Here is a 22,286-nt window from a genome sequence, read left to right on the forward strand (position 1 = left end):
AATTGTATACAAAGCACAGATCAGGCTGGAAGAAGGCCACGAATTATTTCAGCTGTGTGTGTGTGTGTGTGTGTGTGTGTGTGTGTGTGTGTGTTTGTTTTAAAGATGACAAAAAAATTAATAAAATAACTTCATGGTAGGTCTTCCATTTGTCTGATTGATAAACGGCCACCCCTGCTTTCCATGTAGGACCATTGCTCTCTCAGTACATGTCACAGTTTTCATTTTGAAATCCCCTTTCATCTGTCTGGTTTTCTAGCCACAAAATAATACATTAACTGATACCGTGGTCAAAATAAATGCCTTATCTAAGTGATACTCACTGGAGAAAGCCACCAATGAAAATGTCAAGGTGATTGCTTGCTCTCCACTACATTATTTCTATGTGGCACAGAAGAGCTGGAGAGTGTTTTAAAATAGAAAATTAGTAACATTTGCTTTATAGTCATGCTTACAAAAAATTTATAACAGTCCTGCAACAATAACTGAAGCTACTGCTGTTAATGCTACTCACCCTTTGAAATATAACACACCACTCTCTCCACTACAAGTGGAAAGATCATCAGTCGCAAACTTAATCCATGGGTTTGCCTATTAGGTATATGCATGCTGCAAAGTCATTTACTTTTTATATGCATTGGTTTTCTCTAATATAAAGTGGATGAAGCAATAGTAATACCTCTCTTTCTTATTGCATGAAATTGTTTTGGAAGTCAATTGAAATTATAGAAGTACTAATTCTTGGAGACAATTTAGACAAATCTACTAAACACTGATGTTGATGGAATTTATTTCCTAGAATGTAAATTAAGTTATTGATATAGTATTCTATGAATTGATACTAATATGTATTTGGGTAAAGATACCTATGTAACTATGTTGGGCTGTCCAAAGCTAACTCTGCCCAAATCAAAATGTGTTTTGATTTGATGAGGCTAAATGATAGGTCTGTTCTTTTTTTTTATTCTTTTTTTTCTTCCTTTATTCCCTACACTTTAAGTCACCAACAATACAAGTGCACTATTCCTGGAATCTGTAGATTTTGCCACCCAGAATTAAACCATGACTACTGAGCCAGAGCCTTTTCACCATATTGTTTAATTACAAAATTAAAAAAAGAGTTTGATACTTAATTTCATGTGTCAACTTGGCTAAGTTATGGTATCTAGTTGTTTGGTCAAGTAAGCACTGGCCAGATTGTTACTGTCAGGGTATTTCAGATGGATTTGCATCTATAATCAGTTTATTGCATCTATGGCTGATTGTATCTACAATCAACAAAGGTGATTGCTCTTAACAATGAAGACAGTGTCTCATCATCCAATCAGTTAGAGGTCTTAAAAACAGAACTGAGGATTTCAGAAGGTAGGAAGCATAATTCCTACTTCTAATTTAGCCAGCCAGCTTCTCCTGGGGAATTCAGCTCTACCTTCGTCAGAGTTTCCAGCTTGAAGCCTGTCCTATGGAATGTGAACTTGCCAATCCCCATGGTTTTATGAGCCAATTCTTACACTACATCTCTTAATACTTACACCTATATCTCTATCTATAATTTTATCTATCTATAGATTGATAGAGAGATAAACCTATGTATAGATAGACAGGTAGATCTATAGATATATCTTGTGTCTTGTTGATTGTATTTCTCTGGAGAATCCTGACTAATGTAAAGGGATTCAAAATTCTAGAGTGAGGGAAATCTGTTAGGCAGCAAGCACATGGGGAAGTCATCCTAAAAGATTCAAAAAAGGTTGGCTTATGAAAATCAATGGTCAGCTATGGCTAAGAGTAATAACTAGGAAGATTAAAAAGAGCAATCAAGGAGGAGCTAAGATGGCAGCATAGAGAGGAGTGGAAGACTGTTAGTCCCCCTGGAACAATTCATAAATGACCAAAAAACTAGTAAATAACCTGGAATAACTGCAGGGAGACAAACGTGACTGTCCACTCATCACACACCAACCTGAATTGGGAGGAATGCCTGAGATTGCAGCATAAAATCTGTAAGTAAAAACTGTGGACTCATGCCGAGAGATGAGAGCCGAGAGCCTCTCCCTCATGGAAGCCTCGTGGTGCTAGAGAGCAGCACTCTCTGAACAAGTGAGTGTACCTCAGCCCAGCTCCAACTGGGGTTTTAATGTTAACTGCTCAATATAAACAGCAAATCCCCAACAAGCATACAGAGGCTTTTGGTGACGATTGACCTTGGGAGAATCAGGAGACATATCTGTCTCAGGATGGGGAGCCCAGAGGATCAGATGAAATCTCTGGTTGAAGGGTGAATCTGGGAGCTTTCTGTCCCTTTTTCTCTCTGTCAACCTGGGTGGCTCAGTGGAGAAAGCCTCAGCCATTTTCATCCCTCAGTACTTTGCAATTCAGAAAGCCTCAGCCATTTTAAAATTGCAGCACTCTGACCAGCAGTCAGAGAAACAAAGAACTTACTGATATGCAAATAACCTCTCTGGAGGGGGCATAGCTTCCCAAGAGGAAAGGGAGGGGCCCAGCTCTTCTACCACCTACTTTACATTTGGAATCAGAACGCAGAGCCTGGGGGAGGAGAGCTGCAGGCCACACCCCCTTACACCAGCCCATGACAGGCTGACAGGCGCACCTGCTGAGCAGAAAAGCACAGGGTATGTCAATCCTCTAAGACATACCATCAGGGAAATCAGATACTGAATATTTCCTCCTTCTGTGAACTCAGTGTGTTCTCATCTGGGAAAACCTGATTGGGGTGGCCTAGGAGGTCAGATGCCTAGACAACAGAAAACTACAACCTACACTAAGAAAAATGAAGTTATGGCCCAGTCAAGGGAACAAACTTACACTTCAACTGAGATACAGGAATTTAAACAACTAATGCTAAATCAATTCAAAAAGTTTAGAGAAGATATGGCAAAAGAGATAAAGGCAGTGTTTATGAAAACACTAGGCATACATAAGGCAGAAATCAAAAGTTCAAAAAAACAAACAGCAGAATCTATGGAAATGAAAGGCACAACACAAGAGATGAAAGACATAATGGAAACATACAACAGCAGATCTCAAGAAGCAGAAGAAAACACCCAGGAACTGGAGAACAAAACACCTGAAAGCCTACACGCAAAGGAGCAGATGGAGAAAAGAATGAAAAAATATGAGCAATGTCTCCGGGAACTTAAGAGCAAAATGAAATACAAGAATATATGTATCATTGGTGTCCCAGAAGGAGAAGAGAAGGGAAAAGGGGCTGAAGCAATAATAAATAGTCAATGAAAATTTCCCATCTCTTATGAAAGACATAAAATTACAGATCCAAGAAGTGCAGCGTACTCCAAACAGAATAGATCTGAATAGGCCTACACCAAGACATTAATAATCAGATTATCAAACATCAAAGACAAAGAGAGAATCCTGAAAGCAGCAAGAGAAAAGCAATCCATCACATACAAAGGAAGCTTAATAAGACTATGTATGGCTCTCTCAGCAGAAACCATGGAGGCAAGAAGGAAGTGGTGTGTTATATTTATGATACTGAAAGAGAAAAACCACCAACCAAGAATCTTATATCCAGCAAAACTGTCATTCAAATATTTCCCAAAAACAGACAATGAGAGACTTTGTGAACAAGACACCTGCCCTACCGGAAATACTAAAGAAAGCATTACAGAGTGATAGGAGAAGCCAAGAGTGAGAGGTTTGGTACACAATTTTGGGAGATAGTAGCACAGCAATGTAAGTACACTGAACAAAGCTAAATATGAATATGGTTGAGAGAGAAGGTTGGGAACATGTGGGACACCAGAAGAAAGGAGGAAAGATAAAGACTGGGACTGTGTAACTTGGTGAAATCTAGAGTGTTCAACAATTGTGATAAAATGTACAAATATGTTCTTTCGCAAGGGAGAACAAGCAAATGTCAACCTTTCAAGGTGTCAAAAATGGGGAGGCATTGGGGGAGGGATGAAATCAATGTAAACTAGAGACTGTAACTAACAAAATCATTGTATTAAGCTTCCTTTAATGTAACAAAGGTCATATACCAAGGTAAATGCAGATAAGAGAGGGGGATAGGGGAGGAGTGTGAGACATTTGACATTGGTGGTGTTGTCTGACTCTTTATTCTACTTTAAGTTTATCTTTCCTTTGCTACTTCCTAGCTGTCATTTTTTTTTTTCTTTTCCTCTTGCTTTTTTCTTTTTCTTTTGCCTCTCTATCTTCTTTGACTCTTCCTCCTGCATTGTGGAAGAAATATAGATGCTCTTATATAGATAGTGGTGGGGTGGTGAACACATAAATATGTGACTATACAGGGAACCATCGATTGTTTACTCAGGATGGAATGTATGGCATGTGAACAAAACCATCTTAAAAAAAAATGGGTTGATGATGAAACCTTGAGGGCAATATACTGAGTGAAATAAGCCAGACCCATAAGGACAAATATTGCAGGGTCTCACTGATATGAATTAATTACAATATGTAAACTCACAGACATGAAATATAAGGTACCAAGATATAGGATGAGGCTAAAGAATGGTGAGCGGTTGCTTAGTATGAGCAGAATGTTCAACTAGTATGAACTTAAATGTTTGGAAACGAACAAAGGTGTCGGTAGCAAGATGTGAGAATAACTAACAGTGCTGAATGGTGCATGAATGAAGTGGAAAGGGGAAGCTTAGAGTCATATATGTCACCAGAAGGGAAGTTGGAGGTCAAAAGATGGGAATGTATAAAACTGAATCCTATGGTGGGCAATGCCAGCAACATGCCTTCTCACCTGACAGGGGTGTCCCAGATGCCATCGGCCTTTCTTCAGTGAAGGTATCCTCTTGTTGATGCCTTAGTTTGGACACTTTTATGGCCTGAGAATTGTAAATTTGTAACCTAATAAACTCCCTTTATAAAAGCCAATCCATTTCTGGTATTTTGCACAATGGCAGCTTTAGCTGACCAGAACACTACTTTTCCTAAAATTAATGAAATCTAGAATTGGGTTAAATTAGAGTGTGTTTTCATTTGCAAAATATTCAGCACCTTTGCAGATACTCTTCTTTTTTCCTGGGATGGCCTTGCTTTCCTGTTCCACCTGGCCAATGCTTCCAGTTAAGTCACGGCTTTGTGCAAGCATCTTCATCTATGAGAATCCTTCTTTGATGCACTCCCCACCAAGTTCACCCCACCTGCGCCACAACTGCAAATATTCTTCATACCGTTAATACATGTATCACCCTATTGGACTATTGGAATTGTGCATTTACCTGTGTGTCTCCTTAACTACATTGAAAAAGAAACTCCATGGGGTGTGTTCTAGTTTGCTAATGCTGCCGGAATGCAAAACACCAGAAATGGATTGGCTTTTATAAAAGGGGGTTTATTTGGTTACACAGTTACAGTCTTAAGGCCATAAAGTGTCCAAGGTAACACATCAACAATTGGGTACCTTCACTGGAGGATGGCCAATAGTGTCCAGAAAACCTCTGTTAGCCAGGAAGGCACGTGGCTGGCATCTGCTCCAGAGTTCCGGTTTCAAAATGGCTTTCCCCTAGGACGTTCCTCTCTAGGCTTCAGCTTCTCTCCAAAATGTTACTCAAATTTGCTCTTGGGGTGTTTGTCCTCTCTTAGCTTCTCCGGAGCAAAAGTCAGCTTTCAAAGACTGTCTCCAAAATGTCTCTGTAAGCTGAAGCTCCTCTCTCAGTTCCAGTGCGTTCTTCAAAGTGTCCCTCTTGGGTGTAGCTCCTCTTCAAAACATCACTCACAGCTGCACTGAGTTCCCTCTGCCCTTCAGCTCATTTATATGGCTCCACTGATCAAGGCCCACCCTGAATGGGTGGGGCCACACTTCCATGGAAATATCTCATCAGAGTTATCACCTACAGTTGGGTGGGGTGCATTTCCATGCAAACAACCTAATCCAAACCTTCCAACTTAATCTCCACTAATATGTCTGCCCCACAAGATTGCATCAAAGAATATGGCTTTTTCCGGGGGACATAATACATTCAAACTGGCACAGGGTGGTAGACAAGAATGGAGACTCTGGATTGGGCTGCATTGGGTTGAAACTGGTGCCACCACTTAGTATCTGCATGGCATGGAGTAAGTTCCTTTGATGTTTTCTACCTCAGTTTCCTCATCTATAAAATGCATATAATAATTCACCTACATATATAGTATATAGTGTTTTTGTGAGAATTAATTAAATTAATATCAGTTAATACACAAAAAACATTTGGAAGAGTGGCTAGCATGAAGGGAGCATCATATTGTTAGCTGTTCCTACCTTTACATCCATGGGGTCAGGGACTGTGTCTTCACCTATGGATCCAAAGCACTTTTGGCAAATAAATGATTGCATAGAAATATGTGTTTAATAAGTGAACACAGACGTACCTATTTGCAGAACAAGCATCTAGAAAGCATGCATTTCATTCTGGTTGGCACATATTCTGTTTTAACATCAGTCTCAGAGACGCCTGTTAGCTATTTTTTGTTTTGACAGATTTTTGGCTTAAGTTGTCACCTTCATGCCAAGTCTGCCTGATAAGTTATGAAAGGAGGTGGGGAAGCATGATAACTTTAAACAGCAGGGAACATCCCATTGGCAGGGTATCTGGTGACAAAGATATTTTGAAATGCGACATCATCTCAGCTACAAGTCTAAGAAATACATTTATTTATAGATTCCACTGGAAGGTGCTGTCCTCCTCAAAAAAATGGACAGGTATGTTTGGAGAGGACTAGAGTGTTCTAATAGTTCAATATAAATTGTTACAGCCACAGGTCATGAAGAAAATAAATTTTTAAAGTGCTTATTTGAATTTAGATATCTTTTGATTGCAATTAATTTCTGTGCCAAATGAAACACTTTTGCAGACACAAAAAAATATGTTACATTGAAAAATCTTACTTCTGTTTGCCTCCCAAATTGTAGAAAGGAGTATAGAAATCTATACTCTTTTTAAACTTCTAGGTCTTTTCTCATGCACTTGTTTTGCAATTAAACCTGAGATTCATGTGGCTTTTGACGTATACCCCTAGAGTTTACAGGCATTCTCTAAAGATGGCCTATTATAATTTGAATAGATTTGGTGTGCCCATGACTAATGATCCAAAAGTGAAATTTAATGTTAAATTAACCTGTTCATTTTATATTATGCATCAATTCCTGAACCCCTGAATTTACACACAACATGTTAACTGGAAAGAGACTAGAGGGAGGGGGGGAAACTGCAAAGATGAAGAAAATGTCAGAGGTGGAAACTAAACTTCCTTAAAACCAGTTGAAACAGTTGAAATGGTGTACATTAAAATTTAGATTTATATGATTTGCATTCACATGAAGGTCTTCTTCTAAGCTTATTAGAGATGAATGATTCATTGTGTGATACATTTGCTATCATTATAGTTCATGTCTTCTATCTACACAAAAAAACACCATATAGCATGATACAAATGTAATTCACATTTCCTATTTTAAAAGACCAGAGGATTTAAGAGAAAGCTGAATATTTACAGAGTGAATTTCTATAATATTGTTATTCATAGGGAAGGATTTCCTCTTCTGATCAGTATCTCTCAGTGGAGATGATTTTAGAACACTTTTCAAAGACAGTACTTTAAATTGTTAAAAGATTTTCATGTCAATCACATAATACTGTAAGATGATTTTTAAGTTTGATTAACTGCAGAAAACTTCACAGAAGCTTCAGTTCATAGTATAAATTCATGTTGGTTAGAAAAATCTTTTTAAATTTAGTCTCATTGTTTCTGAAAAATCATTAGCCTCCTAAGATTTGTTATTATCTAAAAATAATTTATTTTAAAAATTCATACTTCTCCATGTTACATGTACATCTATATTGAACTATAGATAAAATCTTTTTATATTGAACTCGTTATCATTAAAAGACCTTGATGATAACATCATTAAAAGATTATAAATGGAGTTAATGTGCATATGAAAGTGACTTTATTATTTGATCATTGAAAATCTTAATGAGTAAAACAATATTTTCAACAAATACATTTCAAAGTAATTTAACTAAATAATATCCCATAATTATACATGTATGGGAGGATTTCTATTATGATTTTAATAAACATATCCTTGAAGAATCTTTATTAAAACCTAAAAGTCCATTTATCAAAGACTTTTAATTTCATCCAGTTCAGTGCCAACTACTATTGCAATTTCACTTTTGTGCTATTTCTCTCTTATTCTCACATTAAAATATAATTGGATCAAGTTGGGTGCTGAAAATACAACTCTCATTGAAAAGCTTAAGATATTTTTAGGGATTATGTAGAAAGTAATAAATATTAGCTATGTTAGAATAAAGAGATTTTAGTTAAAGCTGATTGATAGAAATGCTGGCCCTTTTTTTTAGTGGGGGAATTAGCTTTTCCTTTAAGCCTACTGAATGGAAATCATCTTTTATTTGAAATATTGAGAAGAAATGTAAAGGAAGATTTGATGATTGACAATAAATATGTCTCTATGTTGTCCAAACATTTAGATAAAAGAGTGAAAGATGCAGTCCATTTTCTAGCGATTTGATCTGCTTCGACAGCCCTGGCGCCGTCTGAACTGGTTTACTGAGAGAAAGCTTCGTGTTCCTGATGTGTGCTATTTTAAGTTCCCTACACACTCCAAGAAACACACTGTTATTCTAATAGAACCGTGGTTATAAGTTGCGGGGTCAAGCAACGCTATTGGTTGAAGGATGCACTTCCCTGCCCCGCACCATCTCGGAGCACACTGCTCCACGCAGAAGCTGCTCCTGGACTTGGGCAGTGCATAGGTTTCTGCTTCAACAGGCAGACTGCGCACCTGCACAGAGTAACTGCACAAGCACTTCAGAGTGAAGAGGGCCAAACAGAGATTCAGCCAAACTCTGGCCTTAAATCCTCTCAAGTGTCCATCATTTCACTGGTGCCTTCCAGCCACTTGCCCTTGGATGAAGTTGGAGGCGCACTGTGGTCCTTTCGGCTCAACCCCCAGTTGACTTTTTTCCCTGGTGTGTAGCACCTGGAGAAATATGCAGAAGCACCTTCCTTCTTGTACTCTCTTCCTAGAAACTAACGTCCAATCATCAGTGCATTTCTAATCTCCTGACAAGGGAGAGAGACCCGCCAGCATCATCCACACGGAAGAGCTGTTGCAGGCAAAAGATCTCCAGGTGGGTCTCACCTGTGCTCTCTGGCCAGACAGAGGCCACGCTGGTGCTAACGAAGCTCCCTGCCTGGCCCGCCACTGTCACCCTGGCCAATCCACTGCTGGCCACCGTATAACTTGGTGTCACAGAAAGCTGTGTATCCTCTCTTTCTGTGAACTAGCGGGACCCACAACAAATGTGCTGATCCAACGGTGCCAAGCCACTTCAAGGTCAGTGAAGCTCTTTTCCAAGGTTCTCTCACAGTTCCCTCAGCATCCCTCACTCCAGTAGTGATGGCGGAGACATTTCTTGTTACCCTCTTTAGCACACATGATCAAAGCTTTCACCTCATGAGCCTGGATTGGAGTAAGTTTCTCACCAAAATATACATCCCTAAGCTGGTGGGAGAGGGAACATAAACTCATGGTGTATCACATGGAAACATGTTCACTATAAACAAGACAAAACAAGACAAAATATCCACTCACATGGTCCTTAAATGAAGACACACCCTCTATCTTTAACTGAGGATACAAGCCTCTAAGGCTTTATTCGTAAGGCATTATTAAATTTTTCTCACATCTTTCTTCACTGCTTCAGAGTCCTGGAGTATCTATGCAAATAAGTCAGACTAAGATCTCCTTCCTTTGTAGAACAATCTCTACTCTCCTCCCTTCTGCTCCTGTACTCTCTTCCCCATCCCTCCCCTCTTTTCCACCCTTTCCCCCTTTCCTTCCTTTACCTTCCTCCTTCAACTCTCTTTATAACTTTCCATTTCCATTTCTGTTTCATAAACAAAGCAAAAGGTATGCTGACATTGAAGAGGAATAAAGAAAATTACTTTCAGAGTGAAACTTTTCAGACTGAACATTATAAACCATCTTTTACATTTATTAAGTATGTAGAGACTTCCAGATATTAGTGGTATGCAATATATCTAACAGCACTATGTTTTACAGAAAAACGAGGAGTCTTTCTTTTAAAGAGTTCAGGTTCTAATGCAGATAACATAAACAAAGCAAGATCTTTAGTTGTTAATAGAATAGCTCATTAGTTGGTAAGGCCAGGTGAATTTTGCATTCTGTATTTCCTCTTCAATTTCCTCCCAAAGGGTAGAATTTTGGTGCTCTGAGCAGAGAAGCCAGTTGTGTTAAAAGAACATAGTATTTCCTTTTTTAATTCTGTGAAATTGATTTAAGGTAATATATTCACTTGTGTGCAATTCAGAGGAGTGAGTCAGAGAAATTAAAAATACCACCTCCGTTTGTAATGCTCAGCAGGCTCCCAGGGCAGGTTCATTCTCCCAGGAGCAGGTTCCTATACTAAGAACTCCTTAAGAATAGAGTCTAATAATATCCACTTCAAAAAAATCTTCAGTGACAAGTGGTGTAATAAATAAGCAGTCATGAAATAACCATGAGTTTTAAAATAGAAATTGAAAGAAAATAAAGAATATTGATTAACTAATACTTCTAAAACAAAATCTATCACTCTTGCAACTTTTCAATATTTTACAGTGCAATTATTCATGTATACTCACTCATATGTATTTCTAAAAGTTCTGCTGGCCATGCCTTACTAGGCTTTTATAAGGAACAAAAGAAAATAACTATGTCAGCTAGATACAGTCATTTTTTTTGTTTGTTTACTTATATATTTTACGTCTTACTAGACTTCATTATCAAAAGATGACATGCCGACTGTTCACAGCAGCTATAATCCATTAGCCTAATGGATTGGAATTATAGGTTGCCTTAGGAATTGTCTATTGTGTGCCAAAGTCAAATGCAAGCCCTACTGTGAAAAGTCTTGACACTATTAAATCTGAAAAATACAATGTGTTCAAGAAGATGTTAAGAAAAGAGATGTGGGCATTTGACTAACCAACCAGAAAGTAATATGAAGTTTATGCCAAAATAGAAACTGTTTTCTTTCTGTTGTTCAGTGGAGGTATTATACACACTCAACTACTGCCCGGCAGTACTGGATGTATAGGGGGTGCTAATTGTTTGATTATTCTCTTTCCTACCAAATGCTATATGCATGTTTTTCTTACTCGAAATTCTCTCTCATGTAATATTTTCATCCACTCAACAAGAACTCTTGAGTGCCTCTCTGTAGCAGAACCCTGTGAAGGTACAGTGCTTGTAGACATACTCAAAGCCGGCAAATGACAAACAAGGAAAACTCTTCCTGCTTGTTCTCATTGTCATGTAGTCTCAACTCTTTTCCCCTCACCTCCATCACAAAGCACCATCACAATCTGGACAACACATATAGTTCTGACAGTTTCCTGGTCACGGTCAGGTCAGTTCTGGGAGCTCCGTGATCCTGTGGTCAGCTGCCAGGAGCAGCTCCAGATTCCTGGGCCTTTCCACTCTGGAGTTTAGTTTTGAAACAGAAAGGAAAGTGAGGAGGGGGAGGTCCAGCTTTCCTTCCAGAGGCACTCAGTGTTCACCGGGAGCAACTGTCCGAGGAAGTGAGCCTCCTGTTGGCCGGTGGAGTTAGTGGTGCACTAGTGGATCTTATGGGAGGGCTTGTGTACTGACCTCCAGCGTATAAATTTGGAAGGCAGAATATTCACTCATTCATTCATTCAACAGGAAATTGAGTGCCTATTTTCTGCCATTTATGCATGCCTTTTTTAGTTAAATAACAATGAATAAGCAAAGTGCTAGAATTTGAGGGGTTGGGGTTGGGGATCCAGAGAAATGGTGATCAGGGAAGAGGGTAGATGAAACAGGTAGGAAGACTAGCATTCTAAAATCTATACATTGTAGAAGGTAGAGTCATATACATGTCCAGAAGGCAGAAATTAAGTGGAACAGAACCAATCAGTGGTTTCAAATGAATATAGTGCCATATAGCCCCAAAGACCTGGAGTGAGGCTGGGGAAAAAGCCATTACAGGCAGGCCCGGATTTGGTGTGGTCGTGGGATACCATCAAGGGCTGGAGAAGACAGGGGTGGCCTCTGAAGCCAGTGCTTAGATGGAGACATTGGGGTTGGAATCAGTTGAGGGGAAAAGGGAAGCAAATTTTACTTGTGAAGAGAGATTAAAATTTATACACAGGCTTGGAATTGAGAATGATAATTGCAACTAAATGGAAGCTGGGAAGACATGGGGAGACAGAATTAAATAGAAACTGAGAATGATGTATTAAGGTACATTAATAATTACCCTAAAGGGAACGTTTACAAACTATTGTTTCGGGGGCCTGTTTATTCAGCTTTGCCTTCATTGTATAAATATCATGGTATGCTTCAAATAAATTGCTTAAGTTTTCATTGGTTATGGAAACGCGAACCTAAAAGAACCTGAATATTTTATGTTTCCTATAAGCATTGCATATACATACATGGGGAAGAATGGTTTGATAGGGTTTCCAGGGCAGAATGCTTCCCAGGAAGTGACATTTAAGTAAAGACCACAAGGAAGTAGGAAAAGAAACTTTTCAAATGGTGGAAACAGCAAGGGCAAATACATGGAATAAAAGCCCCCATGTATTCTTATATCTGTTTCTAGTTCCAGATTTATTCCATTGCTCTATATTTTTAAGATCCCTTCACCAAAATTATCCTTCATTACATATTATAGATTAATAATAAAATTAATATGCTATGGTAAACCCATTAGAGAGTTCTTCTTCTTCCTAATTACCTTAGCTATTCCTGAACTGTTCTCTTCCATATCAGTTTTATATTCAGCATGCTAATCTTGAAAAACACCATTTGGAATTTTATTGGAATTGCACTGTATAAATTAATATGAATACAGTATGGGAGTTGTGATGGTTAGGTTCATATGTCAACTTGGCCAAATGATGGTACCTGGGTATCTGGTCAAGCGAGCACTGGCCTGCAAGGACATTTGTGCCTGCTTAATAAACCAGAAGGCTGGTTTGTTAAATCATCAGTCAATCAGCTGTGACTGATGACGTCAACAAAGGGCATGTCTTCCACAATGAGAGAATGCAGTCAGCTGGATTTAATCCAATCAGTTGAAGACTTTCGAGCGAGACAGATAGAGGAACTTCACTTCTTCAGCTGACCAGCAAAATGTTTCCTGAGGAGTTTGTCGAAGTTGCTAGTCCACAGCCTGAGGAGTTCTTTGAACACCTTCATTGGAGTTGCCAGTTTGCTGACTGCCCTATGGAATTTGGGATCGTGCACACCCACAGTTGCATGAGACACTTTTATAAATCTTATATTTATAGATATCTCTCAGTGATTCTATTTCCCTAGAGAACCCTAACTAATACAGGAGTCATTCACAGCTTTAAGGTGAGTATTTTTCCTCCATGAATAGAGTATTTCCTCAAAAAAAGTTAGTTCTGTTCTGTTATTTTCTATCCTGTTGCAAATGGTATCATTTTAAAATAATATCTTATAAATGTTCCTTTCTGGCATATCAAGTGAAATTGTTTTTATAAATTGTTCTTTTATGTAGTTAGCTTGCTAAACTTTCATATTAAATATAATAATTAGTCTATAGATATGTACAGTTTCTGTTTTTGATTTTTTTGAGCAAATCATCTTCTACAGCTATTCTTTTTAGTTCCACTTATTTTTTATTTTTTCTCATATCACTGGAGAATATCCTATTCAATGATGTATGAATCAGTGATAATTAGTATCCTTACCTTGTTCCCAATCTTAGAAAGAATACTTTTAACCTTTCACAATCAATCATGATGATTTCTGTAGGTTTTTGGTAGATTATTTATATTAGATTAAGGGGCTCCCTACTATTCTGTGTGTGAATTTTGCATGATTTCTTCAAATCTATTTCCTTTCCACCATTTTTATCTTCAGTGGTGTCTGCTGGTTATCCTACCCATTGGGCTTTTAGTTTCAGCGAGTATATTTTCCATTTCTAAAATTCTGCTTTTCATATTTGTTACTTTGTTTGTTTTGCTCTGCCTGGCCAATATTGATAGTCTCTTGCTATTTGCTCAGTTTTTATTCAATCTTTTATATTGTGTATTTTATACACAATTATTTTACATTCTGCTGCTGTTAGCTGTTGCTGGTATTTCCAAAACCTGATGGCCTGGAAGTGTAAGTTTGTATTTTTCTTTTTTTTCCTACTGATTCTTACTCATTGTGTTATACTTCCCTGTGGGTTGATTACTTTTTATTTACATACATGTTTATAGTTAATATACTTATATTTTATATACTATTATAAATAGTATGTATATTTGTGTATATATAAAATGAGGGCAATTCTGAGGGCCAAAATTGCATCTGCTTCCATCCATCCACTGAACATCTGTATTTGCATCTGCTGGAGCCGGAAGGCTGCTGCCCTCCTGGGATCTGTTTAGTTCCTTTCAGTGGTGTTGGTCTATTGCAAATATCTCAGCATCTAAACATTTTCGGGGCCTATGGTTTAATCCGTTAGTCAGAATCCATTCATCTGTTCCTGATCTGATTCTTTCTTTTCTTCTTGGAACATCCTATTCTGCTTTCAGTGATGCAGTTTGTTGTTGATTTTTTCCTTCGAAGGATTTGTTACTTTCACTAAACCCAGAAATGTATTGAAAGCTGTATTTGCGGTGATTATTCCAGAAGTATTAAGCTGAATTTAATTGGTACACAAGTGGCAAATTAGATCAGTCACATAAATGTTTCATAGACTCCTTGCACTCATTGCATTTTAATTTAATGTATGTATAGTACATTAGTTAGAAAATTCAGTGGCAATTGCCACCTTTCTACAGGACAAAAATGACAAAATGCAAATATCTTCACTAAAAGTAGTGTAGTTAATTATCTTTTTTACATTGTGTAATTCAAAATATAAGATATAATTTGCTTTTAGAGACAGAATGTGGCTCACTACTCTATTGCTTTTCATTAACTCCATGTTCTTTGTGCAACAAACTTAGCCAGTGAGATTTATTTGAAAAAATTCTAATCTATGAATTATCATTTATTCTACATATTATATCTTGATACAGACTTTTAAATGGCTTATAAATCAAATAAACCTAATTGATTAAATATTCACATGTATTTATGAGTCTGATTAGGCAATAAGCATGCTATATACAAATCACTGTGCTCTTGTGTTCATTAAGGGCATCTCAGTGATAATCATAACTGAATATCGCTATTTCATTATTGCAGCATCTTGGTAACACATTATCTGGTAAGCAGGAAAAAAAAAAAAAAGCAAAAGAGCATAAAAAAGAGACAGCAATTTAATTTCACAAAGAAAGTGCTTTGATGTGGCTAATCTCTGGACACTGTTAAGGAAGTTGAGGAGATGTGAAACAAAAGAACATTGTCAAGTGCTACCTATAATCATGTTTCCCAATATTTCTCCCTGATGGTATTTACATATGAGGATATGTAAATACCAGATTACATATGAGGATAGCACAAAACAGAGTGGAGTCAGCACCAAAGATGAAATCAGTAGGCAAGAATAAGATCAGAAAGCATCCATACAAAATACTTGCACTCTCCTCTATGCACTGTTGTTTATATCCAATTTGTAACCACTATGTCTTCCTGAAGATTACTGTCTATCAGTGAACAAGCCTCCATATCCTCATTCTGAGAGCCATCTGTCTCACATAAAGCCCTGGGTTGTCTTTTGGTGGCTACCTGTTTCTTGCTGCTCTTAGTTCTGCTTTGAACTGTCTTTACCTTTAGCTGATGTCTACCTATGGCTCTTAGACTATGTCCACTTGTCATGAAGCTGATAATAGAATACTTGCTTTAAAACTCCCTTTCACAACCCTGTCTCGTGATTGTTCAGATGACCATTAACACAGGATTATGACTGCATGATACACTTGTCTGTAGGGTTATGGATGACAAAGGGATTTTGACATGGGATGATAAAGTTTGGAACCAGACAAAAAACATAACTGTTTTGATATTCCAAGGGAAAAGCACACATGAACATCTACTCTTTCTCAAGTCTTGCTGGCTTCAGTATTGGTCCTCCCTGCCTCCCTTTCTGAGAGACTCATTCTTCTCATTCCTGGGCAAAGTTCCAAACTCCTTTTTAAAAATCATGTCCATTTTCTATAGGAAGTGATTTTACATTATGATTCATTCCTTCTGGACATGGTGGCAATCCAAAAAAACAAAATAGCCCACAAAAATCACATTTCAGAGAGAAAGACTATTCAGTTGACGATCAAACCATCAAGTGCATCTATAGCCCATTTAAACTGAAATTTGTTCAGCTCTGGACCAGTTTTCCAGGGCAGATGTGGCTTGTCTTTCTCCTGGAAAATTTCTAGTAAATAAGTCTCAGAACACACGTATGAAACACACACACACACACACACACACACACACCCCTGTCTTATAAGGAAAAAGCATTAATAGCATGATTTAATTGCATACTAAGGAATGTGATTAGTTTTTTGATAAATATAACTACTAATTCCCAGATATCCCTATATCTCTAGTGTTAAGATAATAGAATTTTCTCCTCTTTTTCCCATTTTCCATCAAGCTCTAAAGGCACTCCATTCTTAAATATTGGTGGCTAGTTACAATGTTCCACTACACCAAAGAACATCCTTTCATTGACGATCATCTCTAGATGTGTAAAGGAGACATGATATATATTTTTTAAACTCTTTTTTTCCAGAGCAAATCTCCTATGTGGGGAAACTGTGATTCTAATTATAGATGGATTGCTGATAATACTTTGAAGTGCTTGTCATTTTGTGGAATTGGAACCAATAGAGGTAATCACTTTCATTGAAAGTACTGTTGAATTGGTGGGATGTATCAGGAAGAAGTGATGTGTTTAGGAACCGTGGTTCTTACCTCTTCACAGTTTAGCCAATTTCCTAGGTAGCTTGGGTGCTTAGAACCTTAGGTTTTGTACTCTGCAGCAATTAGCTGCCTCTCTATACCCTTACTAGGGGGTTTAGTTTAGAATTAATACAAATCTGCTGTTCCTATGGCAAAAGCAAACTGAAATATATGTTCAATTGTTGACGTAGGCAAAGGGCATCTGCTTGAGTACAAAGAATCACATTTTCAAAAGTGTTATGACAACGAATTCACGATTAGAAAGAAAATGTATTCTGCCTCATATTGTCTAATGCTCATATACTTTCCCTATGTGCTCTGCTAATAAAACTGTCACTTACAAAGAGTTACATGTTTACGTGGTTTATTCACATAAGACAGTATGTATTAGTTTTTTTGTTTTTTTGTTTTTTTCCTTAAACAAAAGTGGTCCACAACATTCTGAATGACCTTTGGAACATTGGCATGGCTATGACCACTGCTTTTAAATTAATTTTCCTGCTATCCCAAAATGAAGCAACTGAGAGTAATTTAGCCTTGTTCAACACAAATCAGAGTAGAATGGGAAAATTGGAAATTATGCAAATTATCAAGATTAATTTTCTACACTAGAAAATTTAACCTCCAAATAATTTTCCCTTGTTTTGTCCATAGAAACAATGAACCTAGTGTTTCAACACTAATGACTGAATGACAGTTGACAAAGTCTCCTTACAATATTGTAATCTAAACTAAATAATAAAGTACCAAATTAGAGTTTTTTTCATCCTGTCCTACCTAATTTTACTATCCACCTGAATCAAATTTCCGTGATTATTGCTGATCTTGTTAGTACTATTCTCCTTACGTGACAAATTCCTGAAAAATCCAGTGAATATTTCTTCATCAAAGATTAGAAAGTGTCATTTTCATTAAGGTTCACTTTACATTGCTGAATGTATTTGCCTCCATGATACAAACTGACCCCCAGGATACTTTGAATGAACTCTGATCTTGAATCTCTGTCAGCTGCATGTTGAGTTCAGTACATCTGTCATATTTTTTGTTAAAAGAAATCAAATTTATTGAAATGAGTATACAGTTTTCAAAAGTATTTCTAATCTACAGTATACATATATTGTCAGGGCAGCATGGAGTTTGACTTAACAGGAAAATTTTATAACCCACTCTTCCATTCTAGTGTTTAGTTTATAGCCTCTGTATCCTGTGCCAAAACAATAAACAGTCTGCTTCATATAATAAACAAGAACAACAAGCATGTACATGGTTGGACAGACTGGGAAATGGTTAATTGTAATCTGTTTTCCAGTTTCAATTGAGTAATTATGAAGGACTGGTGAAATACACTTCTCAAAAGACTGGATCATGAATCTGCAAATGTGTATGGTCTCCCTTTTAAAGGTCAGAAATTTATTACATGGGGTGGAGAAACAGCAAAGTGTCAATGTGAATAATAATGAAAGCAAAACTAGTTAAAAAAAACCAAGGCAAATCTTAAAATTTAAACAATGGGGATTAGATTTGATTCTATTAGGAAGCAAATTATATGTTTGACAAATGTATTTAATTTATGGAAACATGTAAACTAAACCTCACAAGTTAATAATGTAAGTATACTTTCCTATAGTGCAAGGAAGTTAGAAAAAAACTTTATGAATTCCCATTCTTGACATCATAATGCAATCATAGCCAAAATATTCAAAGCCTCTTGGCTTTTAGAAAAATATTGAATTATAAAAAAAGTATAAACTATATCAAAGGTCTCACTTTCCCCAATGATTATTTACTCCATATCCACACTTGTTACATCAATGTGTTTTCTGGGGAAGTCTCAGACTGGCCTAGCAGCCATCTCCCAGTCAGCTTTTCTATTCTGTGCAGATGCTTCAATATTGTTCAATTGCTCAGGCCTGGGGATACTTATGGCTAACGGAGTGGCCTGATCATACCTTAAACCCCAAACCGGGAAAAACGCAGTTCAGCTGCTTATCAGGTGGGAGCTCCCCTGGGTGGTATAAATACCCCATCCTTGGTGGTATAAATACCCAGTTTTTCTCTTCTCCCTCACATGATGGGGGATAGGAGGGACTGCCATACAAAGACTCTGATAAGCAGTTCACCTCCCTGTCCAGCCATGGTAGGATCTCTTCCGGGCTCTTTTGGTCACTTTGTGCTGGTATAAGTAATAAAGCCGTCATTTGTTGAAAATTTCAATGTCTGTGCTTCCTCTTTGCACCATGTAGCAATTCGCTCAATGATTCCATGAAGTTTGTCTTAAGGCTATGACCAAATAAAACTTCTTACATTGTTCCTTGCCCCACACTTGTCCTGATTAAGTAGTAAGCTAATAAAGAGTTTTATATCCTTCCTCAACAAAAGGACGGCATCTTCATAAATGCAGTGGTTCTTGCTAATCATAAGAAGAGAACATCGTTGCTACTTTTAAATTTTGAAGTAGAAATAAATGCAAATGATAGCAGTCAAGTAACAGCATTGGGAATTAAGACGGTGAATTTCAGTGAAAGCAGCTATAGACCTTTATTTTGTCCTCTTATATTTCCCATGCCAAATATTTGGGTATAAGGAGTTGTGTGTGATCAGAACTTTGAAACTATTTTGTAAACCCCCAAGTTTAAGTTGTCTTGTAACCATACTAAAAAGTAAAAAAGAATAAGGTGAAATTAATTTTAGTAAGAAAACGTATTTTAAAAAAATACCCAAAATATTGTCATTTTGACATAAAAAAAATTTAATGACATACTTTACATTCTTTTTCAAACAGAGCCTTTGAAATATGGCATATAAATTACTGTTTTAGCACATCTCACTTTGGAATTCATAAAATTTATAGTTGAAAAAATTTCACATATCCAACTTTTTTCATGATTGTGTATGTGGTTTTGTTTGTGAGTATCAATTTTTAAATTTCAATTAAAATTAATTAAAATAATTGAGTTAAAAATGTAGTTCCTTGGTAGTTTCATTAGTTGCTTTTTAAGTGCTCAGTAGTCACATGTGGCTAGTGGCTACTATAGTGATGGGTAGAAAATAGATTATATTGGACAATAGACTGGAATGAGACTGCTTAGATATGACTCTGGCTTATCTCCCTTACTGAGTAACCTTGTCTAAGATTCTTACAGTTTCTGCATATATAAAACCAGAATAATGGCACCTCCTTCCCCATTGGTTTGTTGGAAGATTAAATGAACAAATACATGTAAGTTGCTTAAAATAGAGCATGGCATGTAGTAAGTTATCAGTAAACATCCTGGATTCTTATTCTTTGGTAAAACTTTGTCAAAAATACTTTCTTCTTTTCATATAGAGATTTTCCCAACAAACTGCTGACAATTTATTGCTCCAGGACAGATTTATAGATAAAATTCTTTCACTTGACTAGTGATGGGCCTAACTTTTTCACTGTTTTTCTGGCCAGTATTTGGTAAAGTTGAATTTGTCAAAGTTTGAATTTGACTCCTTGTCCCTTCAATTTTTTAGACATATTTATTGAGGTATATTTGGCATACTATAAAATGCACCAATTTAAAGTGTATTATTTGATAAGTTTGACTTATGGGTGTACCCATGCCTCTATTACTGTAATCAAGGTGATGAACAGCTCCATCACACCCATAAGTTTCCTCATGCCACTTGCTAATCTCTACCTCCTTCCCCTGTTCACCCTTCCCACCTTCTACAAGCAAGGACTGATATGCTTTCTGTGAAATACAGATTACTTTGTACTTTTTATAATGTTATATGAATGGATTCATACAATATATACTCTTTTTTTTTTTTTTTCCTTTTTTTTTTTTTTAATCATCATTTTATTGAGATATATTCACATACCACGCAGTCATACAAAACAAATTGTACTTTCGATTGTTTACAGTACCATTACATAGTTGTACATTCATCACCTAAATCAATCCCTGACACCTTCATTAGCACACACACAAAAATAACAAGAATAATAATTAGAGTGAAAAAGAGCAATTGAAGTAAAAAAGAACACTATGTACCTTTGTCTGTTTGTTTGCTTCCCCTACTTTTCTACACATCCATCCATAAACTAGACAAAGTGGAGTTTGGTCCTTATGGCATTCCCAATCCCACTGTCACCCCTCATAAGCTACATTTTTATACAACTGTCTTCGAGATTCATGGGTTCTGGGTTGTAGTTTAATAGTTTCAGGTATCCACCACCAGCTACCCCAATTCTTTAGAACCTAAAAAAGGTTGTCTAAAGTGTGCGTAAGAGTGCCCACCAGAGTGATCTCTCGGCTCGTTTTGGAATCTCTCTGCCACTGAAGCTTATTTCATTTCCTTTCACATCCCCCTTTTGGTCAAGAAGATGTTCTCCGTCCCACGATGCCGGGTCTACATTCCTCCCCGGGAGTCATATTCCACGTTGCCAGGGAGATTCACTTCCCTGGGTGTCTGATCCCACGTAGGGGGGAGGGCAGTGATTTCACCTTTCAAGTTGGCTTAGCCAGAGAGAGAGGGCCACATCTGAGCAACAAAGAGGCATTCAGGAGGAGACTCTTAGGCACAAATACAGGGAGGCCTAGCCTCTCCTTTGCAGCAACTGTCTTCCCAAGGGTAAAACTTATGGTAGAGGGCTCAACCCATCAAACCACCAGTCCCCTATGTCTGTGGTCATGTTAGCAACCATGGAGGTGGGGTAGGCGAATACCCCTGCATTCTCCACAGGCTCCTCAAGGGGGCACTACATCTTTTTTTTTTTTTTTTTTTTTAACTTTCCCTTCATTTTTCAAATCTACTGTATGAAAAAAAAAAGTTAAAAAGAAAACAAACATACAATAAAAGAACATTTCAAAGAGACCATAGCAAGGGAGTAAGAAAAAGACAACTAACCTAAGATAACTGCTTAACTTCCAACATGTTCCTACTTTACCCCAAGAAAGTTACATAATATAGCAACATTTCAGTGAACTTGTTCCTACTACATCCATCAGAAATTAACAGACCATAGTCATTTCTGGGCATCCCCAGAACGTTAAATAGCTTATCTGTTCTTCTTGGATTATTGTTCCCCCTTCCTTAATTGCTCTCTACTGCTAGTTCCCCTACATTCTACATTATAAACCATTTGTTTTACATTTTTCAAAGTTCACATTAGTGGTAGCATATAATATTTCTCTTTTTGTGCCTGGCTTATTTCGCTCAGCATTATGTCTTCAAGGTTTATCCATGTTGTCATATGTTTCACCAGATCGTTCCTTCTTACTGCCGCGTAGTATTCCATCGTGTGTATATACAACATTTTATTTATCCACTCATCTGTTGAAGGACCTTTGGGTTGTTTCCATCTCTTGGCAATTGTGAATAATGC

The sequence above is a fragment of the Choloepus didactylus genome, chromosome 1 (genome assembly GCF_015220235.1).
Source record: "Choloepus didactylus isolate mChoDid1 chromosome 1, mChoDid1.pri, whole genome shotgun sequence".
Classification (NCBI taxonomy): domain Eukaryota; kingdom Metazoa; phylum Chordata; class Mammalia; order Pilosa; family Megalonychidae; genus Choloepus; species Choloepus didactylus.